Source organism: Balaenoptera borealis, assembly GCF_965194805.1.
Source record: "Balaenoptera borealis genome assembly, chromosome: 10".
Classification (NCBI taxonomy): domain Eukaryota; kingdom Metazoa; phylum Chordata; class Mammalia; order Artiodactyla; family Balaenopteridae; genus Balaenoptera; species Balaenoptera borealis.
The window spans coordinates 115,411,994-115,438,935 of NC_138874.1; the positions used below are offsets into that span (position 1 = coordinate 115,411,994).

Sequence of the window (26,942 nt, forward strand, 5' to 3'; positions counted from 1 at the left end):
CCAATCAAAAAATGGACAGAAGACCTAAACAGACAATTTTCCAAAGAAGACCTACAGATGGACAACAGGCACAAGAAAAGATGCTCAACATCACTAATCATTAGAGAAAATGCAAATCAAAACTACACCAAAGTACCACCTCACGCCAGTCAGAATGGCCATCATTTAAAAATCTACAAATAACAAATGCTGGAGAGGGTGTAGAGAAAAGGGACCCTGCCTACATTTTTAGTGGGAATGTAAATTGGTGCAGCCACTATCGAAAACAGTATGGAGTTTCCTCAAAAAACTAAAAATAGTTGCCATATGAAAAAACAACATTGTGAAAATGACTATAGTACCCAAAGCAATCTACAGATTCAATGCAATCCCTATCAAACTACCAAAGGCATTTTTCACAGAACTAGAACAAAAAATTTCACAATTTGTATGGAAACACAAGAGACCCCGAATAGCTGAAGCAATCTTGAGAAAGAAAAACGGAGCTGGAGGAATCAGGTTCCCGGACTTCAGACTATACTACAAAGCTACAGTAATCAAGACAGTATGGTACTGGCACAAAAACAGAAATATAGATCAATGGAACAGGATAGAAAGACCAGAGATAAACCCACCCACATGTGGTCACCTTATTTTTGATAAAGGAGGCAAGAACATACAAAGGAGAAAAGATAGCCTCTTCAATAAATGTGCTGGGAAAACTGGACAGCTACTTGTAAAAGAATGAAATTAGAACACTCCCTAACACCATACACAAAAATAAGCTCAAAATGGATTAAAGACCTAAATGTAAGGCCAGACACTATAAAACTCTTAGAGGAAAACATAGGCAGAACACTCTATGACGTAAATCATAGCAAGATCCTTTTTGACCCACCTCCTAGAGAAATGGAAATAAAAACAAAAATAAACAAATGGGACCTAATGAAACTTAAAAGCTTTTGCACAGCAAAGGAAAACATAAACAAGACGAAAAGACAACCCGCAGAATGGGAGAAATTATTTGCAAATGAAGCAATTGACAAAGGATTAATCTCCAAAATTTACAAGCAGCTCATGAAGCTCAATATCAAAAAAACAAACAACACAATCCAAAAATGGGCAGAAGAGCTAAATAGACATTTCTCCAAAGAAGATATACAGATTGCCAACAAACACATGAAAGATGCTCAACATCACTAATCATTAGAGAAATGCAAATCAAAACTACAACGAGGTATCACCTCACACCGGTCAGAATGGCCATCATCAAAAAATCTACAAACAGTAAATGCTGGAGAGGGTGTGGAGAAAAGGGAACTCTCTTGTACTGCTGGTGGGAATGTAAATTGACACAGCCACTATGGAGAACAGTATGGAGGCTCCTTAAAAAACTAAAAATAGAACTACCATATGACCCAGCGATCCCACTACTGGGCATATACCCTGAGAAAACCATAATTCAACAAGAGTCATGCACCACAATGTTCATTGCAGCTCTGTTTACAATAGCCAGGACATGGAAGCAACCTAAGTGTCCATCGACAGATGAATGGATAAAGAAGACATGGCATATATATACAATGGAATATTACTCAGCCATAAAAAGAAATGAAATTGAGTTATTTGTAGTGAAGTGGATGGACCTAGAGTCTGTCATACAGAGTGAAGTAAGTCAGAAAGAGAAAAACAAATACCACATGCTAACACATATATATGGAATTAAAAAAAAAAAAAAGGTTCTGAAGAACCTAGGGGAAGGACAGGAATAAAGACGCAGACGTAGAGAATGGACTTGAGGACACGGGGAGGGGGAAGGGTAAGCTGGGATGAAGTGAGAGAGTGGCATGGACATATACACACTACCAAATGTAAAACAGATAGCTAGTGGGAAGCAGCCGCATAGCACAGGGAGATGAGCTCGGTGCTTTGTGACCACCTAGAGGGGTGAGATAGGGCGGGTGGGAGGGAGACAAGAATATGGGGATATATGTATACATATAGCTGATTCACTTTGTTATAAAGCAGAAACTAACACAACATTGTAAAGCAATTATACTCCAATAATGATGTTAAAAAGAAAACAAAAAAAGGTACAGTCCAAACGGAAAGAAAGGGATGGGTAATATGTCATATGAAGAGGTGTGCTGATATATATGCATGTCTAGGAAAGGAGAAGGCTAACGTGTGATATCCTGTTTGTTAAGAGTAATAAAAATAGCAAAGTTTACACACACACAAAAAAAGTTGCCATATGATCCAGCAGTCCCAATCCTGGGCATATATCCAGAAAAAACTATAATTCAAAGAAATAAATGCACCGCTATGTTCATAGCAGCACTATTCGCAATAGTCAAGACATGGAAACAACCTAAATGTCCATTGACAGATGAATGGATAAAGAAGATGTGGTACATATATACAATGGAATACTACTTGGCAAAAAAAAAGAATGAAATAATGCCATTTGCAGCAACATGAATGGACCTAGAGATTATCATACTAAGTGAAGTAAGTCAGACAGAGAAAGACAAATATCATATGATATCACTTATATGTGGAATCTAAAATATGACACAAGTGAACTCATCTACAAAACACAACAGACTCACAGACATAGAGAACAGACTTGTGGTTGCCAAGGGGGAGTGGGAGTGAGGGAAGGAAGGATTAGGAGTTTGGGATTAGCAGATGCAAACTAGTATATATAGGATGGATAAACAACAAGGTCCTACTGTAGAGCACAGGGAACTATATTCAATATCCTATGATAAACCATAATGGAAAAGAATATGAAAAAGAATGTATACATATGTCAAACTGAATCACTTTGCTGTACAGTAGAAAGAAACAAAACAGGGCTTCCCTGGTGGCGCAGTGGTTGAGAATCTGCCTGCTAATGCAGGGCACACGGTTTCGAGCCCTGGTCTGGGAAGATCCCACATGCCGCGGAGCAACTAGGCCCGTGAGCCACAACTACTGAGCCTGCGCATCTGGAGCCTGTGCTCCGCAACGAGAGAGGCCACGATAGTGAGAGGCCCGCGCACCGCGATGAAGAGCTGCCCCCGCTTGCCACAACTAGAGAAAGCCCTCGCACAGAAACGAAGACCCAACACAGCCAAAAAAAATAAAATAAATAAATAAATTAATTTAAAAAAAAAAAAAGAAAGAAAGTAACACAACATTGTAAATCAACTATACTTCAACAAAATAATTATTTTTTAAAGGCCATATAGGAACTTGATACCATATTTGGAAAGTGATGCATTCCTTCTCAGCTCTGGTAAGAACGGGCTAAAAAATACAACAAACTAGTGACTATAACAGAAAAGAAGCAGACTCACAGATCTAGAGAACAAACTAGTGGTTATCAGTGGGGGTGGGGCAATAAAGGGGTCGAGGAGGAAGAGGTACAAACTGTGAGGTATAAAATAAACTACAAGGGTATATTGTACAACACGAGGAATATAGCCAATATGTTAAAAAACTATAAATGGAGTATAACCTTTAAAAATTATGAATAACTATATTGTACACCTGTAAGTTAGATAATATTGTATAGAAACTATACTTCAACTAAAAAAAAGAAAGGAAGGAAGGAAGGAAGAAAGAAAGAAAGAAAGAAAGAAAGAAAGAAAGAAAGAAAGAAAGAAAGAAAGACGGAAGGAAGGGAAGAAAGAAAGAAGGAAGGAAGGAAGGAAAGAGAGAGAGAGGAGAGGAAGAAAGAAAGAAAGAAAGAAAGAAAGAAAGAAAGAGAGAAAGAAAGAAAGGAAGAAGAGAGAGGAAAGAAAGAAAGGAAGGAAGGGAGGGAGGGAGGGAGGGAGGAAGGAAGGAAGGAAGGAAGGAAGGAAGGAGAGAGAGAGGAAAGAAAGAAAGGAAGGAAGGAAGGGAGGGAGGGAGGGAGGGAGGAAGGAAGGAAGGAAGGGAGGGAGGGAGGGAGGAAGGAAGGAAGGAAGGAAGGAAGGAAGGAAGGAAGAAGGGAAGAAAGGAAAAATAGAAGGAACCTGGCTGTGTCTAACCAGAGCCACCAAGCATGCCCAAGCCGGACGTCACCTTGGCCCAGCTGGTACCTGAGGAGTCCCAGGCACCACTCAGCCAACCTTCCAGGCTCAGATGTGGGCACGTCCCTTTGACATTTGCCATGGCCCCCTGAGGGTAAGTCACGTGTCACTTCCTGGAAACGTTTTAAAGGTCAAGTTCTAGCATCGGTCAGCATTTGCCTCCCCTTCTGGGTGGCTGAGGAGCCAGTTTAGAAGGAGATGGACCAGCCTGGGACCCTCTCAAGGGTCTGGGCCACCTGGACCCGAGCGTGAGCCAGAGATAACTTGGGTTATTTTAATCCACCATGGTTGGGGAGTCCTTTGTTATTACTTAGCTTATCCAAACAAACAACCTGAACATCCATCGGGAAAGGAGGACTTAAGTTAAGATTGCAACCCGTTCAGAGCCCAGCGCCACGTGGTGAGGGCACGCGGAGGGGCTGCCTCCCTTACTTATCCAAAAACGCCAGCTGATCGCCGAGCAGGCAGAGGGATACACACTGGTGGGCCAAACGTGGCACACAGGCCACCGGCTGGGACCTCGACTTCAAAGACATGAAGGTGTGTACCCAGGGGGAATGCCACACGGCCAGGAGAAACAGTGGGCTCCCCAAGCGTGCTGGCGGGCATGGAGTCCGTGGGCGGCAGGAACATAGACTCCTGTTGAAATGTACATACACAAGAAGAAATGTGGACATCTGCACAGTCACGAATGCACTAGCGAGATGTGATATAGCCATACAATGGGGTATTATTCAGCCATAATGAGGAATAAAATACTAACACATTCTTCACCACAGATGAACCTTGAAGACATTATACTGAGTGAAAGAAGCCAGACACAAAAGACCGTGCATCGTATGATTCCATGTACATGAAATGTCCAGAGCAGGGAAATCTATGGAGACAGAAAGTAGACAGAAAATAGGCTGCGTAGGGCTCGCGGGTGTTCAGCTTCTTTCTGAGGTGATGACAAGACGCTAAACTTGACTGTGGCGATGGGTGCACTTATCTGTGAATAAACACTTTGGGTGAGGTGTATGTTACGGGACTTGTATCGCAATAAACTACTTTTGAAAAAGAAATGTGCGTATCTGTACTTACACAGCCGAGACCTGCCAATGGCATTTGCTCCGGGGAGGGGACTAGGGCAGGAAGAGGACGGGAGCTTTTTGCTCTGAACTGTGAACTGTACCTCTGTTTCATTTCCAAATTGTAGGAAGTTCTGCAGTAAGCAGTTACTTTTGTCACTGGGGAGAAAAGGAGGAGGAGGCCCACAGCCCACGCCTGCCAGTCTGGTGTCCTGCAGATTCACCAACATCCTCTCCCTGCTTTTTAAGAAGGCCGAGTCCACGTGGGCTGTGCTGCGCTGAACGCCCTCCGTGTGCCCGTCTGGCTGGGAGCGTGCAGTCCTCGGAACCTGAGCAAGGGCTCGTGAACTTCTGGAAAAACACATGTACATTCTCCTGAGTAACGTCGGCCCAGTCTTCCCTGTTTCTGGATGGCGTCGCAGCCATTTACGGTAAAACTGACCTGGGTTCCACATCAACCCCTTTCTTGTTGAAAGGCTCTGGTTATAAACCACACCCTCAGAAGGATGAGTAAAAGATGGATTAGACAGGCCATCCTGCTTTCTTGGGGCAGATAACGTGGACGCAGGCCCGCAGCCGGTGAGAGCTCACCCAGTCGTCTCGCTGTGGCCATCATGACGTGCGGGTCTCGGCTGGTGTCTTAGGTAAGACGCACATGGCTGGGGTGAAAGTTACTATCACTGCACATGTATTCTGCACTGTTCACTTTTGACAAAACAGACTTTTAGTTCCAGAGGTGGCTTGGGTCTAGAATGGCTGTTGGATCCTTACGAACGAAGCTTTATTTCCACGGGCTCACCCCTGACATGGGCTTCGAGAAAAGCATGCAGACGCTAGCCAGAGGGGCACCGTGGAGTAACAGCGGGACCTCATGCACGAGCAGGGCAAGTCTGGCTTTGCAGTCGGGATGGGGCCTGCCTGGAGCCGGTCCCGCTTGGAGCCGGCCCGTCTGCCATCGCCTGGCCATCACCCCACTCCGTCTGGCACAGGTGTGTGCGCGGCTGCCCTGGGATCTGGATTCCCACATTCTGCTTTGTTCTTGCTGTGGAGTTCTGGAGGAAAACACCAGCCTGGCATATTTAGCCCTAAAATCCAGCCAAAGTGGAGGCAGGGCACGTTCAGGAGATCCGTGGGTCCTGCTCTGCTGCGGCCCTGTGAAGCCCATCAGGAGGACTTGTGGGATGAGTGGGGACCCAGAGGGCAGAGACAGGCCTAGAAGAGGGAGACCCACACTCTGACCTGCGACATTCTCTCCTGGGCAGTGGCTGCATCTCCCGGTGTCTCAGCCCCCAGCCCTCACGGGATCTGGGGAGTGTGCTCGGCCTGCCGCAGACCCCAGTGCCGTGGGGGCCTTGGCGCTGCTCCAGGGCAAGGCCGTGTCATTGTCTGTTTGATGTGTCTCTCTCGACTGGACAGCCGCACGGGGCACAGAGTGGCACCAGCGAGAGACAGTTCCCAGCACGCAGCAGGTATTTTAGATGGGGCTCTTCAGGTTGAAAAAAAAAAAGATAAATCTACTTTAACTCAAGCACAAAAGGTGTAGTGGTCCCAGCACTGCTCTCACGTGGAGGTTTGGTTCCAAGACTGACTCTGGCAGGCAACCTGACAGAGGCCGTTTATTGGTGGGTTGTCAGGAGCTCCCAGAATTGATGGGAGAAGGGGCACCGCAGATGTTCCAGGCATCTCAGGGCAGGAGGCAGACAGTCGTCTGGCTGGTGAGGCCTTGAGGGCTCTCCCATCATGCAAAGCTGGGTCCCAGGTGGTGTTGCTGGGGTACCACGTAGGCTGTGCAGTGGTCACTGCCCCATGAGGACAGAAGGCTTGGTGGCCGTGGGAGAGTGCCAGGCAGGTGGCATTGAGAGCTTCAGAGGGCAGTGGTGGCAGCTCCCACAGGCTACTGGGGCCCAGGGACAGGAGTGGGATCCCTGCCCCTCCGTCCAGTGCAGAGCTGGGGCTCAGAGCCAGACGGGGTGTGAGGATCGATGTCCCCATGGCTTCACTCCCGGACTGGAGGCAGGTCTCGTGCAGGCTGAACAACAGCCACCGTGGTGGCTGACCAGGAATCGAGCAGGATCTCATCCCCACTTTGCTCTGAGGGCCCCCCATGCCCTAATCACACTTTCTGTGGATGGGACCTCGCCCGGAAGACAAGAGACTATTACTTTCTATGACAAAAGATTCCGGTAAGGTTCTTGAGGGGAGGAGCTCATCCTGGGTTATCTGGGTGGCCCGAAATGCCATCAGGTGTCCTCCTAGAGGGACACAGAGGGAAGTTTGGTACAGATGCACAGGGGAGGTCATGTGAGGCTGGACGCAGAGACGGGAGTGAAGCACCACAGCAGCACGCAGGCCGAAAGAGGCGGGAAGCCACCCCCCTCCCCCCGAGCCTGCAGAGGGAGCGCAGCACCGTATGACACCTTGATTTTGAACTTCTGGCCTGCAGGACTGTGAGAGAATGCATTTCTGTTGATTTAAAATACGTTGAGATAAAATAAGCTTGTGGTGATGTGTTAGGTGGCCATGGGAAGCAGAGACAGGTGGATGTGGCTGTGCCCACCCCCGGCGAGGGTGTCCAGGTTCACGGACATCCGGCACCTTGCTGAGGCCGCAGAGCGGGGTCTCGGGGCCGGAGGGAGTGCCGGCCCAGGGACACTGGCACGTCGCTGCCCCGGCGGCCAGGGCCGCAAACCTCAGGCTGCTGACCAGCCGCGCGGGTGGAAAACAACAACGGTAATAACAACGGCTGATGCTCACTGCCACACAGCCAGAGCCAGGCCCTGCCATGTGATCTGTGGCACCCACGAGGGGCGGGGAGCCTAACCCCAGCCCTGTCCACACCGCAGAGGTGGAGGACAGAGTGTGAGCCGTCCGCCCCGTGCAGGGCCCGGCCGGGACACGTCCGAGGGCAAACTTGATGCAGAAGCTACTCTCTCAGCCTCCACCCTGCACTGCTTCCCCGAGGAAAGCTTATACTCATCAGAATAAGTGGTTCATTCAAAGGCTTATATTTTATACCCAGTTTCATGTTTTCCAGTGATGTGGTGTGTTCTTGGATGTGAATGAAAGCATCACTTCAGAGGGAAAAAGTATAAGGAAACCTTTTCTGTTTTCCCCTCAAGGGTGTTAATCTCACCCGGCTGCTGAGTTCGGGGCACAGTTCTGGGTGGGCCGGGGTTAGGAGGCTGGTGGGTCTGGGGGCTGCTCCTGCCCTCCCCCCCACCGCCAGGCTGTCGCCCCGATCCGTTCCTCCACCACCTGGCCCAGCGGTGGCCCCCTTCCTCTCTGTAGGTGCAATCGTCCTCACTCTGGTGTCCACTTTGAGTCTCTCACACTTATCGACAACCAAAGCAGCGCAGGGACCAGAAAGGCAGGAGGCCGTAGCCTTAATGGATCTGAGACTCGGAGGGGCAGGCGTGGGCGTGGAGCCAGGCGCTGTGTCCTGGGATGGCATCGTGCCCCGGACGGGGTTTGGGAGAGGTCGGCCCCCTTTGGTGAGGAGGGAGCCGTTTGAAACCGTCCGCCCCTTCCCTCTCATCTTTTCTCTTTCTGAAGGGGTTCCGGGTTGGAACCGTGGCTGGTGTCTATAAGATATATCTGGGGCTTTTCTGGGTGTTTTTGAAAAGGCAGAACAGGAGAGAGTTTAGGAACCAGACGGTTCTCGTAAAACAAAATAATGAATCCCTCCCAAGTATGAGATATTGATTTAGCATCACCTAAGAAGTCATCCTAACACTCTGTGAAGAATACGCTTTCAGTTCTAAAATCTTCTAATGGATACGTCAATTTTAACTGATTTTTCCCCATTAGGTCTAAATCTTTCCTTTGGATCGTGCCATGCGGCTGTCATGAGCGCTGATAACATGACAAATGGGGTTAGGATATGCATTTCCATTTTCCAAATGAGCCTTTCCGCTGAGGCTGCAGCTGGCCCGCCTCTTTCTAGGCGAATGAGCCCGAAGGCTTGGGCAGCGGGGTCCTCCGTGTGGGGTGTGCTCCAGCACACGCGCGGGGACGGGGCGGGGCCGGCCTCCCCCAGCAGCCTCTAGACCATGTGCCTGCCCTGCGGCCCAGCGTCATACTTAATTGCTTGGTGACACTGCTGGTATCATCTTCATTCTTCTTCCTCGTCTTTTGTCCGGAGATGAAGTGACTGGCCCTGTGAGGAGGCCGGCAGCAGTGGCACATTACCCCACGATGCTTGTTCTGTGCAGGCACTGCTCTGAGTGCTTCTCCACTATTAACCCACTTAACCCTCACAGCAGGTCACTGGGGGTTATCTGAGTTTTACAGATGAGGAAACCGAGGCACAGAGGGTTTGAGATGCGTCCGAGGCCACACAGCTGGGAAGCGGGCCTCGGGCTCCAGCCTCCAGTGACGAGAGGCGCAGACGGGACCCTTTCTTGGCAGAGGACTATCTGCAGCTCCTCCTGCCCCCTCCCCGGGGCAAGTCAGGCTGCCCAGCTGGGCTGCATGAGGCTCTTTACCTACCACCACTCACGGGCCCCACTGAGACCAGCGGCTGCCACCGGGAAGGTGGGGCCTGTCCTGCCGCGTGGCAAGGCCCTCGGCTGCCGTTGGCCTCCCTGGGCTGCGATCAGAGGCCCGGGTGGGAGGGGCCAGGTCTGTGCGGCCCCTGAGCAGACACAGCAACATCACAGAGCAGCCCTTCGTGTCCTTCATTGCATGTGCCAAGTGTTGCTTTGTTTCTTTATTGATTTTGCTGCCTTGCTTTGCAAGGTTTTCCCCAGGACTTTACCATAATAATGTTTTCTAGTCAGGCTGATGATGTCTCCCTTAAGAGGTATTAATATTGGAATAAATTGTTCTTAAGGTGCATCTACTTATGAAATAAACTGTAATAAGCACACTGCAGTGTTCCATGGGGCATAGTACACATCATAATATATAGAAAACTGTCGGGTATTCATAACTTTGTTTTAACTTCCTGAATCAGTCCGCAAGGGATGGGATGCCTTTCTAGAACAATCTCTGTCAGAGAGGAAAGCTCACCCAATGCTTCATCTGAAGGAGGTGGGGTGCTTGGCGGGAGCAGCCTGGGTGGTCACTGGGGAGGGAGGCGGCCCCGGGAACCCCTCTGCACAGGAAGAAGGTACAGAGCATCTTTGAGACCTTCGTCCCCCTCTGGCCCATTGGAGATTTCACTGCCTAGACCCCGAAACCACAGCTCCAGGAGGACTTCACTGCATTGGAAGTTCTCTTCTTTAATGGTAGGTGTCAAATGCATCGCCATATCTAAATATTCAATTCATTAAGTATTAAACATCCGTTCTAAATAGCACTGTGAAATGCAAATGAGAGCAGCTGTGTTATATCTTAACACAAAATTCATTAAATCTGTAGCCCCAAACTTTCCGACCTCATTACAAAGTTGTGTGCTCACCACTAGCCACCAAAGATGTGTCAGAGCTCGGCTGCCTCTTCTGGAAGCCAAAATGTCCAGGCGGCGGGCACGCAAGAAGGATGCCGGCGGATGGGGTGGGAATTGGCCACCGTCACCCGGGAGACATGGGAAATGAAGCTTTGCTTGTTTTGTGCATCCCCCAGAGAAACTACTGACTCAGTTCAAAGGACCCTCAGGCTTTGCCACCAAAGTAAGCCCACATGTGTCCATGCCTGAGACCACGGTAGCTCCCGCAGCACGGGCAGGGCAGGGTGGGCCACTGGCCCAGACCTATGGGCCGCCCATGGGGTTAGCACCCTGCAGGGTCCACTAGCTCTGTGCAGAGGGAACCAGCAGGCAGCAGGGCCCCCACCATCCTGGGCCACCGGGAGATGAGCCCCAGGGGACAACAAAGCAAAGAGGGCCCAGAGGCTGGCCAGAGTCTCAGAGCCGTCAATTCTAGTGCACAGACACTCAGAACCATCTCCACGGAACCTCTGCCAACCACGAGGAGCTTGGCATGGGGCAGGGGGCAGCCGGGCACACAGGGCAGCTGACTGGTTGGTTAGTTAACTGACCCACTAGGTGTTCTCTCCTCCCTCTTCACAGTGTTGCTTCTGCCTGGGCGTCTCTCTGGAAATGATCTCATCTTGTCGTGCCGCATCTCAAGTGATGCCACACTCCGCCCCCCACGCCAGCTGCCATGCCTGCAAAACACTCCCTGACTCCTGCTGCACTTTGGCTTCTCCTTCTCCCTGTCCCGAGGCTGCCCTCTGCTCCTCTGGCGCCAACTCATGCCTTGCATGTGGTGCCTGCTCCATAATCCTTCCTCAACTACTGAAAGAACAAACGAACATCCTGCATGGCCTATGAGAGAATTCACGAGCGTGGGCCCCGCAAGGCCCCATCCCACCTTCAGTGTTAAACATGAATGGCATTGCTTGACACATTTTCAACACAACCCACAGTAGGAAACGTGGCTTATGCTGGACCAATCCTCACATATTTATATCTCACGTGTGGTCTATTCTAACCTTTTAGCCTCTCTGAAATGCACTCTGTCTTACAGTCAAAGGCCCCGCCTTGCAATGAAACGCTGCCTGGCACCCTCCTCGACTCACTTGAGTTGTCCATCTTTTTGGTACCACGTGGGGTGAATTTCATTTTTGTTAAAATGTCTTCAAAGAGTGTCACTATGATTCAGCATTGAAATGAAAGGATTTTGAGTATGTAGAACAGTACCAAAGCAGGGCAGCTGATTCGAATTCGAATCAATACTGAATCAGAATTCAATATTAGGGAAGCAGGGCTTCCCTGGTGGCGCAGTGGTTGAGAAACCGCCTGCCAATGCAGGGGACACGGGTTCGAGCCCTGGTCCGGGAAGATCCCACATGCTGCGGAGCAACTAAGCCCGTGCGCCACAACTACTGAGCCTGCACTCTAGAGCCCGCAAGCCACAACTACTGAAGCCCACGTGCCACAACTACTGAAGCCCGCAGGCCTAGAGCCCGTGCTCCGCAACAAGAGAAGCCACTGCAATGAAAAGCCCACGCACCGCAACAAAGAGTAGCTCCTGCTCACCACAACTAGAGGAAGCCCGCACGCAGCAACAAAGACCCAACTCAGCCAAAAATAAATAAATAAATTAATTAATTTAAAAAAAAACATCAGGGAAGCAAATACGCATCATTGGGAGAATGACGGGGAGGCCACATGGTTTTCTGCAAAACAACACCCAATGCTTTATGAACCTGAAGGAGAGAAGAGGCCCATAAGTAGTTGAGGCTGGGCTGTGTTTGGTGACCAAGACACATGCAAAAGGACTGACTATACCACACCCAGCAATGCAGCCCGAGGCAGGATAAATGGCCAGGGCCTCACAGTAGACGAGGAACTCAAAGCACCAAGAAGCTGTTGGGACTGATTCTGGTGTTCCGAATGCCTGCCGTTTAATGCCTTTCATCATGGTTTAATTGGCTGTGTGTTTTCTTTCTTAGTTGTTCATAAAATTATAGTACAGTGGGCCCTCTATATCCATGGGTTTTGCATCTGTGGATTCAACCAAATGCAAATAGAATACTCAGCCATTTTATATAAGGGCCGTGAGCATCCTCGGATCTTGGTATCTGCAGAGGTTCTGGAGCCAATGCCCAGGGTCAACTGTACCTCTTACAACTTCTAGCACTTAGATCGATGAACTAAAAAACGCTTAACTTAAGAAGGTTTTGCAAACCAGTATCTTTAGTGTGCAATTCACTATAAATATTTTCTCTTTTATTCTATTTCATTGTTTAAAAATTCTGGCCATGACCTACTAAACTGGTTTCCTGGTCACTTGATAGGCTGTGACCTGCAATTTGAAAAGATGCTGGCAGCCACCTCCTCTACCACATGCAGGAACCCCACCCGGGAGGTGGGAGAGAGGCGTGGAGTCTGAACCAGCGTCATCCAATAAAAATGCAACAGGAGCCACAGACACAGTTGAAAATTTTACACTTTTCACGTAGCCACGTGAAAAGTGTAAAAAGAAGCAGGTGAAATTAATTTTGATACTATATTTCATTTAGCCCAACATATTAAAAGATACCACCTTAACACGCAAACAATATGCAAAATTTCTTAATGAGCTATTTTATACCCTTTTCTTCATATTAAGTCTTTGAAATCTTAGTTTACACTTAAGCCCATCTTAGTTCAGACTAGACAGGTTTCAAATGTCATAACGTGAGAGAGCACAGCTCCAGAGCCAGGGTGGGCAAACCTTTCGTGTAAAGGCCCAGGTAATAAATATCTTAGGCTCTGCCAGACGATGGTCTTTGGCACAACTGCTCAACGCTGCCACTGCTGTGTGAAAGCAGACACGGGTGACACTTAAATGCTTGTGCTCGTGTTCCCGTAACAACGCACTTACAAGAACAGCCGGCAGGACAGATGTGGCCCGAGGGCCAGAGTTTGCCGACCCCTGATGCGGGTCATTCCCCGCCCGAAACCGTCCCCGTCTCCGGACTCTCCAGCTCAAGCCAACAAACCCTCTTTTTACCGTTTGCTCAAGCGGTCATCAAAATTCCCAGGTAAGATCTACCGTCTCAAGCTCCCGCCCGCTGCGACAGCTGGGCAGCCCTCAGCGGTGCTCTGGGTCAGAGTTTCCTCCCAGCTTTCTGTTCACTCCTCAGCCTGTGTTGTTCCCGCCCCCTTCCATCCGCAGCTCTTCCTGAAAGCTTGGCATCACCTCTCCTCCCTCCCGCTCTCCCCATCTCCCTTTCTCTTCTAGGAGGCATCGGCTGGGCTCGCCTGCATTTGAAAAGCATGGGGGAACGTGAGGTTGACTTCATGACAGCACATTGCCGGCCCAGACCAGGGAGTAGGGAGACCAGTCCGGCTGGTTCAGGGAGAGCCGGCCAGACGGGCAGGAATGGCCCTCCGGCCCCCCAAGTGCACGGCCTGCGTCCGGGTCTACAGGAAAGCTCCCGCTGCGTCCCTGGTCCCTGCTGCCTGGAGGCCCCAGCACTGCAGCATCCCTCACGGCTTGGTGTTGGCCAAATGGCTCCAACGTCTGCTTTGAGCTCGCCCAGCCCTGCACAGGAAAGGCTTCCCAAGTGACACAGCTCGCCCAGCCCTGCACAGGGAAGGCTTCCCAAGTGACACAGCTCGCCCAGCCCTGCACAGGGAAGGCTTCCCAAGTGACACAGCTCGCCCAGCCCTGCACAGGAAACGCTTCCCAAGTGACACAGCTCGCCCAGCCCTGCACAGGAAACGCTTCCCAAGTGACACAGCTCGCCCAGCCCTGCACAGGAAACGCTTCCCAAGTGACACAGCTCGCCCAGCCCTGCACAGGAAACGCTTCCCAAGTGACACAGCTCGCCCAGCCCTGCACAGGAAACGCTTCCCAAGTGACACAGCTCGCCCAGCCCTGCACAGGAAACGCTTCCCAAGTGACACAGCTCGCCCAGCCCTGCACAGGAAACGCTTCCCAAGTGACACAGCTCGCCCAGCCCTGCACAGGAAACGCTTCCCAAGTGACACAGCTCGCCCAGCCCTGCACAGGAAACGCTTCCCAAGTGACACAGCTCGCCCAGCCCTGCACAGGAAACGCTTCCCAAGTGACACAGCTCGCCCAGCCCTGCACAGGAAACGCTTCCCAAGTGACACAGCTCGCCCAGCCCTGCACAGGAAACGCTTCCCAAGTGACACAGCTCGCCCAGCCCTGCACAGGAAACGCTTCCCAAGTGACACAGCTCGCCCAGCCCTGCACAGGAAACGCTTCCCAAGTGACACAGCTCGCCCAGCCCTGCACAGGAAACGCTTCCCAAGTGACACAGCTCGCCCAGCCCTGCACAGGAAACGCTTCCCAAGTGACACAGCTCGCCCAGCCCTGCACAGGAAACGCTTCCCAAGTGACACAGCTCGCCCAGCCCTGCACAGGAAACGCTTCCCAAGTGACACAGCTCGCCCAGCCCTGCACAGGAAACGCTTCCCAAGTGACACAGCTCGCCCAGCCCTGCACAGGAAACGCTTCCCAAGTGACACAGCTCGCCCAGCCCTGCACAGGAAACGCTTCCCAAGTGACACAGCTCGCCCAGCCCTGCACAGGAAACGCTTCCCAAGTGACACAGCTCGCCCAGCCCTGCACAGGAAACGCTTCCCAAGTGACATAGCTCGCCCAGCCCTGCACAGGAAATGCTTCCCAAGTGACAAACATTAGCCTGGTGGCCCCCAAATGCCGAAACAAGCGATCCCCAAGTGATGGCGGCAGGTAGCAGACCTCCCTGGGTTTCCCTGCCAGTCCCTCGCCTTTCCGTGGGCAATTCCTCGTCCCCCGCTGGCCTCCGATGCTGCGCGGGGCCGGGAGGGACCTGACCGATGAGTTGCTGCCCTGAGGTGTTTGGGCTTGGAGCTCTGTCGGCTGAGGCAGACCCACTTGGGGGCCGTTGGCAGCCACGTGGAGAAAGCTGATGCGCAGCGCAGGTGAAGGAAACCAAGTGCGGGGAGCGGGGAGGCAGCTGGAGGGGCCTGGGGGCATTCGTGGCCCTGGATGTCACATCCAGCCCTGGTTTGTTCTTGCTTTCCTAGGGGCTGAGTGGCTCTTAGAGACAGCTCCAAGTCCTTTCCATAAGCCCCTTGCTGCTTTAGCCAGCTCCCATTTTGTTCTGACCACTTGCAAGCAAATGAGTCCTATTAAGTCCTATTAAATGAGTGTGATCTAATGCAAGTGGTCAAAGCGCAGTGAACGCACTGAGGGGAGAAAGGGGCAGGGACGGCCTGGGGGCTGCAGCCTGTCTGAGGCCAGAGGCCCGGAGCCTCCCTTCTTACCCGTGGTCCCGCAGTCCTGGGCTTGGTTTAGCCTCCCCTGCCTGGGGAAGGAAGCACCTGCTCGTCTTCCATCCCTGGGGAGAGAAGCAAGAAAAGAAGCACTTCTCTTTAGAAAACACTTGTGACTTAGTTAATATCACACGCTGCTTTGGGGCATCACAGGGGCGAACTGGGGAGTGAGAAAGTCCCTCCAAGATGGGGCAAAGGGGGCTGCTCTTCACAACATACTCCCTGCACAGGGTTAAATCTTGTCCCTGCAGGTGCACGTCCACCCAGAACCTTGGAAGGTGACAATTAGCAATAGGTCTTTGCAGGTGTCATTAGTTAAAGATGAGGTCATTCTAGATTAGGGTGGGCCCCAAATCCAATGACTGGTGTCCTTGTAAGGAGAGGAGAGACACACACAAAGGAACAGAACACACAGGGACGACGGCCACGTGACGACGGAGGAGCTGCCATCCGAGGAACCCCAGCAAACGCCGTAAGCCAGGGAGGCAGGAAGGGTCCCCTGCAGCGTCCAGAGGGAGCGCGGCACTGCCACGACCTTGACCTCCGGCCTCCAGACCGTGAAAGAAGGGATTCTGCCGTTTTAAGTCGCCCACTTTGTGGTACTTGGTTACAGCAGCCCCAGGACACTAGTGTGGGGAGCAGCTCCTTAGTCAGGCCCCCTGCCAGGGCCCGGCGCCCACCTGGGCTTCTGGTTCTGAACTCTTAGCGGCCAGCGGCTCCCCCGACACACAGCCCTCACTCTGCTTCCTGCAGCTCTGCGGGCTCCTGGACCTCCTGAAGAATCCGCTCTGTCCTGGGAAGCACCCTGCCCGCACCTGGAGACCCCCAGTGCCCCTTTACCTGGCTTCCCTTTGCCCTGTGAAAAAGGCCACTTTGACGGTGACCTCAGAGGATGCCAGCGCCTGTGTCTGCATCCGCCTCCCTGCTCCTGGCGGGGACCCCAGCCACCCCCACGCATGGCCGGAGAGGACGCACCTAAGGAAGCACCAGTTGGGGCTTCGCCCGCAAAGCAGGGATTTGAGAAACAAGTGTTCCTGTTGATCACGGGCCTGCTGTATCTGTTCCAAACTCTTGCTGCCTGGATGGGGTCATTTCTCCTCATGATGTCTGACGGGGGTCACGCTCTGATCCCCATTTGGTGCGTGAGGTGACGGAGGCCTCGCACGTCCAAGTGGCCCCGGCACCCCTGCCAGGAGATGGGGCCTTCCAAGAGGTGACTGAGGTTACAGGAGGTCAGCAGGTCATCCGCCAGGACTGGTGTTCTTATGAGAAGAGACACTGGATACACGTGACCACAGAGGACAGACACATGAGGACACAGGGAAGAGGTGGCCGTCTACAGGGCAGGGAGAGAGGCCTCAGGAGAACCAACCCTGCCCACACCTCGATCTTGGACGTCCAGCCACCAGGACTGTGGGAAGATAAATTTCATCTTGTTTAAGCCCCCCAGCCCGTGGTACTTTGTTACAGCTGCCCTAGCAGACAAATACAGCAAAGCCTCCTTGATCTTATTTATTTGTCCTTAAAATTCAATTTTTAAAATCGATTCATTGGTCGATACTCTGCCATATTCCAAGATGGGGGTGTGTGTTTCAAAATCTACGTTGACAGGTCAAGGGTTCCCGTGAACATTGTTGGAAGCTCCCCCGCCCCCAGGGCTGCGAGAATGATGCTCTCACCTTTCCAGGCCTGTGGCTCAGGGGCTCACGTTCCACGTGGTGGTTTCACGGGTACCAGTTTGCAGCACTGATGATGGGTCACCGGTGGGAAGATGCCGTGACAGCACGTGGGCAGGTCACTGGTGTTGTGTCCAAAGCATTGTCAGTGTTTCCTCAGGTTTCACACCGCCTGCATGATACACAATAGAGGGTTCCGGCCTCTGAGCTCTTCAGATCCTTCTCCCACAAAATTTAGGAGGCGCCCACGTGCCCCTGCAGAGTATTCTCTGTCAGGCAATTTCAAGGGATGCTCACAGAGGAGCTTGTTCCTCTTTTGAAATGCACTTAGAAACGGTTGTGCTGGTGAGGATTCCAAGTGCTCCCAAGTACTGGAATGTTCTCCCTAATTTGAGATGTTTTCCCCTCAAGCTCCCAAGAATTCACGCAAGTGTGCCAAGTGTTCAGGTGTGAATCAGAGCTCCAGCGCTGGCTGCTGCAGCAGGGGGTAGAGAAGTCATTCAGGCGTTCTAGTAGGGTGATGAAAACCGCTGCGTGCACATTGAGACACAGAAAAGGAGCAGCTGAAACCATTTCCTTGTGGGGTCCCAGTGAGAACAGGCCTGTTAGTCCCATGGATGCACGGAGGGGGCCGGGCAGCGACATGCGTGGCAGGTGAGCGCACTGAGCCAGGGCCAGGTGCTGAGGTCCTCTGTGCTTCTCTCCTCCTCCAGCCGCGCTCCTGAGCGGGGAGGACTTGCCTGGGGACTTCTCCACACCTGTGGCTCGTCGGCCATAAAGGAGGTCCTATGAAGCCCCAGACCACCGAGTATAAACAAGTGCCCATGACCCGGACTCCAGGCCCGAGATCTGCCAGGGAGCATGGCTCTCTGCCGGCAGCCCCCAGCCAGTGAGAGACAGGAGTCAGGTTGCGGCGTGACATTGGCCAATGCCACAGGCTGTGCCTCAGCAGCGGGACCTGGGTGACACCCCGTGTCCTAACGGCTCACAGGGCTAAAGGGTCCAGAGTGAGGGGACACCCACACACCCTCCACCACGCTCACAGCCCCCAGGATTGTGAGATGAAAGCAGAATGGTGGTCTCGAGGGGCTGCAGGGCGAGGGAGAAACGGGGCATTTATTCATGGGTACGGAGTTTCGGTTTTGCAAGATGAACAGTTCCGGAGACTGATTGCACGACAGTGTGAATATACTTAGCACTACTGATCTATACACTTAAAAATGGTAAATTAGGGCTTCCCTGGTGGCGCAGTGGTTGAGAATCTGCCTGCCAATGCAGGGGACACGGGTTCGAGCCCTGGTCTGGGAAGATCCCACATGCCGCGGAGCAACTAGGCCCGTGAGCCACAACTACTGAGCCTGCGCGTCTGGAGCCTGTGCTCCGCAACAAGAGAGGCCGCGATAGTGAGAGGCCCGTGCACCGCGATGAAGAGTGGCCCCCGCTCGCCACAACTAGAGAAAGCCCTCGCACAGAAACGAAGACCCAACACAGCCAAAAATAAACAAACAAACAAACAAACAAATAAATAAAATGGTAAATTACACTGAAGATAGGGAATTTTTATGTTATGTGTATTTTACCACAATGAAAAAGAAATGAAAAAACAGCAAGTCCCAGCTGTAATAGTTAGCTTAAATAGGTTCCTTTAAAATCGTTACTTTAAAATGAAAACTCAGACAGGCTGAGCACAAATAGATGGGAAAAGACACACCCTGAAAGCAGGGAGCCTAAGAAAGCGAGGCTGGCTACCTTAACACCAGACAAAGCAGAGCTCAGAGAGCAGTGAAAGGAAGGAGGAGGACATCTCATGATGATTCAAAGGTCCGCTCATCGGGCCCATCAGGCATGTGGGCTCTGAGCCGGCACACGGGTCCCCTGACCACAGGTAGAGTCCCTGCTCTCCTTCCCTCTCTGGATCCCATGCCCCAGGTCAGGCGGTGTGGTGGGCTGTGCCCTGCCACCCCAGGAAGACAATCTCTGGCGAGGGCAGAATTGCCCAGAACTCACCTCTCGCTCGGGCCGCGTGTCCAGGTCAACGGCCTGCCCCTGGGCTCGGCCACCAGCCGTCCTGCACGGGCCCATGGCCCCCGCTCACAGACAGCATCCCAGGCTGCAGCCCAGAGCAGAGGCCGGAAGGGCTGGGGAGCGGCAGCCAGGCTTGCCCAAGGGAGGGCGTTCCTGGGAACTCTGCACTGGGAGGCACAGGGGAGCAGGGCAGAGGGGAGAGCCCCAGTCCTCAATCTGGGGTTTTCCTTCCTGACTTAGTCAAAGCAGGTAACGGCAGGTGAGGAGTGGACACAGCCCTGATGTGTCTGGACCTCAGGGCTCTGAGCATGCGGGAGGGTGTGTGGACGCCCCTCAGTACTCGGGCCTGTGACAGAAACATCTTTGTATAATGTCTTCAAGGTTCATCTATGTTGTAGCTTGTGTCAGGGTTTCCTTCTTTTTAAGGCTGAATAATACTTCCTTGTATGTATTTACCACATTTTGCTTACCCTTTCACCCACCGATGGACATAAAGGTGGCCACCCACTTTTGGCTACTGTGAATAATGCTGCTATGAACATGGCGTACAAATATCTGTTCAGGTCCTTGCTTTTCGTTCTTTTGGGTATATATGTAGAAGTGGAGTTGTCGGATCATATAGTAATTCTGTTTTTAGTTTTGAGTAATCACCATACTGTTTTACATAGCAGCTGTGCCATTGTACATTCCCACCAAAAGTGCACAAGGATGCCAATTTTTCCACATCCTTGCAACCTGTTATTTTCTGGGTTTTTCACTGTAGCATCCTAATGAGTATGAGGTGTGGGTCTTGCTTTTTAAAGTCCATTCTGACACCCTCTGCCTTTTAATTGGCATGCTCAGTTCACTAAAATTTAATGTAATTTTTGATGTGGCTGGATTTAGGTCTGCTAATTTAGTATTTGTTTTCTTTTTGTTCCCTCCGTTTTGTGTTCCTCTATTCCCCATTTTCTGCCTTCTTCTTGATTATTTGAATATTTTTAAAAAATCCATTTCAATTAACCTATTGTGTTTTAGCTATACCTCTGTACATTACACTACTAGTGGCTGCTTACAGATTAAAGTACACATAATATACATCCTTGACTTTTCAGTCTAGTTAGAGTTAATACTGTAGCACCATATGTAAAATGTAGAAACCTTATAATTGTATAGGTCCATATGTCCCCCCAGTCCTTTAATCTATAGTTGTCATGTGTATTGTATCCACGTACATAATAAAGCCCAGAAGAAAATGTTACAGCTTTTTGCTTTAAACAGTCTTATGTATTTTAAAGAAATTAAGATTTTAACATTCATTTATATTTACCCAGTTTTGATACTCTCCATTACTCCTCTAAAATCTGAATTACCAACTGGTATCATTTCCCTTCAAAGAACTTCTTTTAGTACTTCTCATAAATAGCAACAGATTCTCTGTTATTTAATCTGAAAACATTTTCCTTTTTGAAGGATATTGTCCCTGGTTACAGACTCCTAGGTTGACAGGTTTGTCTTTCAGCATCAAACACATCGTTCCACTGCCTTCTGGCCTCCATAGTTTTTGATGAGAAGTCTGCAGTCACTCCAATCATATTCTTCACGTACAATGTGTATAGTTTTTCCTTGGCTGCTTCAGAGACATCCTCTTTCTTTTGATTTTCAGCAGTTTGATTATGATGCTTAGATATGGTTTTATTTATATTTATCTTGTTTGGGGCTCACTGAACCTTTTGAAATTCAAATTTAGGTGTTTCACCAGATTTAGGAAATTTCTTGGCCACTGTAACTTTGAATACTTTTTTCTCCTACATTCTCTGCTTTCTCTCCTCTTGGGATTCAAATTGCATACGTGTTAGATGTTTTGGTATTGTCCCACAGGTTCCCAGGGCTCTCTTCATTATTTTCAACCTGCTTTCTTTCTCTTCTTCAGATTGGATGATTGATATTCATCTATATTGAAGTTCACTGACTCAGATTTTAATCTATTATCTCCATTCTGGTAATAAGCCAATCCCCTGAATTTTTTATTTCAAGTATTTTCCAATTATTTTTTTCAGTTCTAGAATTTCTTTTTGGTTCTGATCCTTATAATTTCTATTTCTTAGCTGAGATTTCTTATCTCTTCTTTCACTGCCAGCATATTTTTCTTTACTTAATTGCGTGTAGTTATAATATCTTCTTTAAAGTTGTTGTCCTCTAAATCCAGCATCTTGAGGGTCACCTCAGGATTGTCCTCAGCTGATTGACTTTTCTCTTGAGAGAAAGAGACTTTTCTCTTGAGTCACATTTTCCTGTTTTTTTGGTTTTTTTGTTTTTTTCATATGTCAAGCAATTTTAGACTGTATCTTGAATGTCATGTATTGGGAATGTTATGTTGCAGAGATTCTGGAGTCTATTCTAATCCTCCAGAGAATGTTGACTTTTTTGTTTTGGTAGGCAGTTAACATGACTGGACTTAAACTGCAAACTCTGTCTTTAGTATCAGCCCAAATCACAGTGCAGATCTTTTATTTTAGCTAAACTGCTTTGAGTCTACCTACAAGCATGTGCGGTTCAGATATCAGTCAGAGATTTGGGTAGAGTTTTTGCTTTTTGTGCAGAGTTTTTAGTTTTTATACGCAAGAGGGTTAGGTCCAGTAGGAGTTTACTTGGCTATACCCGTATGCTTGTTTCTAATGCACAGGTGTTTTGTTCACCTGTCACAAAGCTGGGAAGCCTCTGAGCAGATGACTCAGTGACAGGTAGAAACACCTTCAGAAGAGATTAAGGAATAAAAGGTTAACTCTCTCAAGGCTGAGGGCAGAGCCAGCTGAGGGCAAACCTGCCTGTATTAGTCTGCTCAGGCTGCTACCACTATGTGGCTCAAACAACAGAAATTCATGTTCTCACGGTTCTAGAGGCTGGAAGTCCAAAAGTAAGGTGTCAGCAGGTTTGATTTCTTTCTGAGGTCTCTCGCCTCGGCATGTAGATGGCTCTCTTCTCCCTGTGTGTCTGTGTTTTCCCTCTGTGTGTGTCTGTGTCTTAATCTCCTCTTCCTATAAGGACAACAGTCATATTGGATTGGGACCCACCCTAATAACCTCATTTTAACCTTAAATACCTTTAAAGACTCTTTCTCCAAATAGAGTCACATTCTGAGTTACTGGCAGTTAGGACTTCAATATATGAAGTTTGAGAAGGAAACAATTCATCTCATAACACTGCCCTTCCAAGGCTAAGGACTGCCCTCTCTTAAAAGACTGTAATTAATTCAGTTGATCCACCCAATGGCACCCATGTTATCCTTATATTCTGATGAGGAAACTGAGGCTCTGGAGGATGCAGTCATGGAGCTACTGAGTGGCACATCCGGTGACCACTTCCCACATCAGCCTGTCTAACCGGGAGCCCATTTTGGGTCTTGGGCTCTGGTCCTCCAAGCCCAGTAGGTCGTGGGCACCACCACACACCTCAGGACCTCCCAACACAGGACCAAAAGTACCAACTGGGGCAGAGCCCATGTTGGACAGAGGGGTCCAGATAGTTCTGTGGGCTCTGTCTGTGGCTCAGAATTGCCTCCTGGCAGCACCAACAGCCTGACCCAGAGGCAGGCAGCTCTCTCCCCAGGCCAACAGCACCAGGGCCGGAGCATTTCTAAAAGCCCTCACCTGAGAGGAGGGCTCCTCGCTCATCGGCAGCTGCCTTCCGGCGGTGTGGCGCTGTGGGCATCCAACGTCTCCGTGGTCTGTACCTGAGCGAGAAGCGACGAGGCTCCACGTGGGTGTGAGTCACTGCACAGTGTCTGAGTTCCCAGAGGACGCCCTGGCTACGCAGCCCACCTCAGGGACTGCTGCGGAAATGAAAGCTTCGAGAGATGTGTCCTCTACGCAACCGGGTTGGCTCTTCCGAGAAGCAGCTGGAGGGAAGAAGCGACACCTGGAATGAAGAGAATTGGAATGTTTTGGAAAACTTGGCTTCAATGTCATGTTAAAGTGCAGATGATATTGAAGAGCATGGCACAGCCCTGAGCCATGGACCAGCCTGGACCAGCCCTGAGCCACCTGAAAGTCTGCGTGGAGATGGTGGAGGGGAGGGAGGGTACAGGCAGGCAGAAAAGCTGCTGGCGTTACAGTTCTCCACAGCTATGTTGCTGGCTCATTTTACATGGCAAAGAACATTTTTAACCAAGCACTGCTGCTTTCCCCCAGCTTGATCCATGCAATCGTATTGATGCAGTGTGTTCATGCAATTTGCCTCAATTACACTGTCTGGGGAACAGCTTGGCAACCCATGAATCCGCTGGTAAAGTACTTGATAAACAAATTCAGAGAAGGATCACTCACAATCCTGAATTTCACCAGCTCCCTTTTTTTTGCAAAAGGAGTCTGGGTGCTTGACCTCCCAGGAGGAAGCGATCGGCTCTGTCCTGCGTCCTGAGAGCCTGCCCTCCCCACGGGGTGGCCGCTGCCAAGTCACACCCCACCGAGGAGGTGCCATGCACAATGCACGTGCATCCTGCCATCAGGTAACTCTAGCCCAACATGCTGCCCAGTGTAGGGTCACAACAGGAAGATATGCAATTAAAGGGACAAAGATACCCCAAGGAAATCAACACGGGACTTAGTAATATCAGACACATAGGTGACAACTGTCAGACAATCAGTCAACAAGGGGCCCCGTGTCTGTGTGATCCCGGCTAACCCATTATGATCTTTGTGAAGTGTCCTTCTGGGGGGTCCGGATCTGCAGATAGGAGGGGAAACCCCTTCCCTTTTATTAGCAGCTAAGCTCTTTATACTTCGACCATATTGCAGCAGGTTAGAAGTCTAAGCTTTATTGTCTTATGTTATTGAAAATCCAGATTCCGGCAGCCTTCTCCCTCAGGTCACGCTTTGTCTGCGAATACATTCTCATTTTTCCATGTACGGAGAGCGTCTGGAGAGAGGCAGGAAAGATTAGGGCTGTAATATACTTGAATCCAGTTTATTTGCCTAGCCAGAAACTTCCACCCTCCGCAATTGCTTCCCACCCAAGATGTTGTCTTTAATTCTTTCGTGACAGGGAGAAACACCGGCGCCGGCTCCCAGCAGGTCCAGGCAAAGAGGAAGGGCCTGGGCCCTGAGGTGTCCCTGCCAGTGGGGGACAGGGGTCCCGCCACAGACTGAAGTCTCTGGTTCTGAACTTCTCATTTGTTTATGAGGAATGCATCTTCAGTGGCATGTCATTCATCAGAAGAGAAACATGTTCATTAGAGAATGGCGGGTGCAGAAAAGCCCCCTGGCCCGCGATTCCTGTCGCGGCCGCTCCCTCGTGCTTGGCGTCCTCCGGGAGCATCTTGTCCCCTGGCTGCCGGCTACAGCCCAGGTGTTGGCCCCGACCAGGGTGGTCCCCACAGCCGCTGCTAAGGTCCACCTTAGCCTGTGTAACTGCCCCTCCAGACTTTGCCGCTGGACACACACAGGAAGCCTGGGAGGGAAATGATCTGGGGGGATTATTTTGTTAATTAGTTTGCTCAACTTAAACGATGGAACAGCAGGGTCCAGCTGCCTGGAGGGCGCCCTCCCCATCCCCAGCCTGGCAGAACAATGCCTGCCGTGGCCTTGGACTGCCCAGCCCCTGAACTTGGGACTGGGCTTTCCCCGATTATTATCTGTAGACCCTGCCTACAGTCAGTCCAGTGTGGCTCAGAGCACAACTACTGAGCACCGACTGTGTATGCTATTCCATGCCAGGCCTCAACAAAGGGAGGAAGCAGAGACGGCAGCCCAGAAAGAAGCGCTGAACTGGGGGCCTCTGAGCTCAGGGCAGGGAGCGGGGCATGGGGACAGGGTCCCAGCTGGCAGGGAGCACCCAGGGAGGCGCTTGGGAGATGTTGCATAGAGTGACCAACTGGGGCCGGTTTGCCTGGAACGTCCCTGTTAACACTGAGAGTCCTGTGTCCCAGGAAAACCTCGGGTGCAGACAAACCAGGACAGTTGGTCACCCTGGCAGCCAGAAACCCAGCTCAATGCTGATCTGTCCCATCCGGGTGACCCTGGAAGTCAGCTCACAACCCGGGCCTGTTTCCTCATCCATGCACCGTGGATGATAAGGATGCCTTTCACCTCTAGGAAACCTCGAGGCTCTTCATACACTGTTTTGTTTGGGTCCATGGTCTTCCCCAAGGCACTTTGGATGCCTTTAAGGAAGGCTACCATCAGTTTGCTGTCCCCAGGGAGCCAATGGGCATGATCCATTCAGAGACGCAGCAAGTCGCACGGCATCGATGGTGGAGAGCCTGGGATAAGAAACCGGCTCGTACGGGGAAGCGGCTCCACGGTCAGCAGGAGGAGGCCTGGAGGCTCCAGTCTCTCAACAACTCAGCCAGTCACGGTGCTCCAGGATGGGTGAGGGTGAGAGTGGACACATCGGTGGGGACACGAGGAGCTGGTGCTTGACCAGTCTGAGTCTGGGGGCTGCCTCTTTAAGGGAATGCCCGGGTCCCTGCACCCCGAGTCCCCAACCCCTTTTGGGCTAAAGGCACCCCTGTGCCAGGTAGCCTGTGCCAGGCCGTCCACAAAGAGCTACCATGACTGTGTCATACATCTGCCTGTCCCTGCGGTGCAAGGACCACGTGAGCATTTGGGTCTCTCCAAGGCGAAGGCCACGTCAAGGCTCCTTTGGCAAAACATCTCAGGAAGTGGGCCGTTTGGTTCATGGATATCAATTCTGTACTGGACTCAAATTCTTTCCCCTTATTTCCCCTGGAAATAAGGCAGCAATGAGCGTCCTCGGTGATTCTCCCCTGGCCTGGCCCACCCTGCCTGCCTCCCGTGGTAAAGCCCTTTACTCAAAAGAGCAGGAGGAGAAGAGACCGCAGGAGTGGAGCTGGAGGCCCAGTGAGCGGGGGCCCTGACGGCCATGGGGGGCTTGGGGAAACTGCACGGCCTCTTTGCCCAGGGCATCATTCCTGGACACGAGCCGCCATGCAAGGGGACGCTTGCATCCTGGTCAGGACCCACGCCCCACCCGGACCTCTGTGAGGCCTCCTAGGGTGGATGAGGGGTGCTGCACCATCCGAAACGCTATCGCCTCCTTCCCACCACCGGAGGGCAGAGTTGGGGAAATCTGTTCCGCTCTGAAGGAGACAAGGCTCCCAGTCTGACATCTTGCCAGGGAGACGCTGTGTCTGAGACCAGACATCCGCAGTACTGGCAGCCTCCACAAACCTAAACCTCCAGGTGCCCTGACAGATGTCACCGTCCCCACATAGGACGTTTGACCCCAGAAGGGAAAGAAGACAGTGGTCCCTTCCGTAGGCTCAGAACGCAGCTTTGGGCATAAATCTGTGGACAGAATCGATTCTTAGGAGGGTGACGAATTGAGCAACGAGCAGGGGCATTTGACACATTAAAAGATTTTGCCAAATGGTCTTCCAAAATGATTGTAGCACTCTTCATTGCTACCAACA

At 51.0% G+C, this 26,942-nt stretch overlaps 1 long non-coding RNA gene across 3 annotated transcripts in view; it reads right to left on the reverse strand.

The window, feature by feature from the left end:
- The window catches only part of LOC309635768, a 45,800-nt gene extending 31,732 nt beyond the window's left edge, over positions 1-14,068 (reverse strand). The window contains exon 1 of one of the 3 annotated variants that reach the window (XR_014248999.1): positions 13,552-14,068. This is a non-coding gene — a long non-coding RNA (uncharacterized lncRNA). Of the gene's footprint in view, positions 1-13,422 lie in introns of all 3 variants that reach the window. The other 2 variants (XR_014249000.1, XR_014249001.1) reach the window with 2 other exon arrangements.
- Between the last annotated feature and the right edge of the window lie 12,874 nt (positions 14,069-26,942).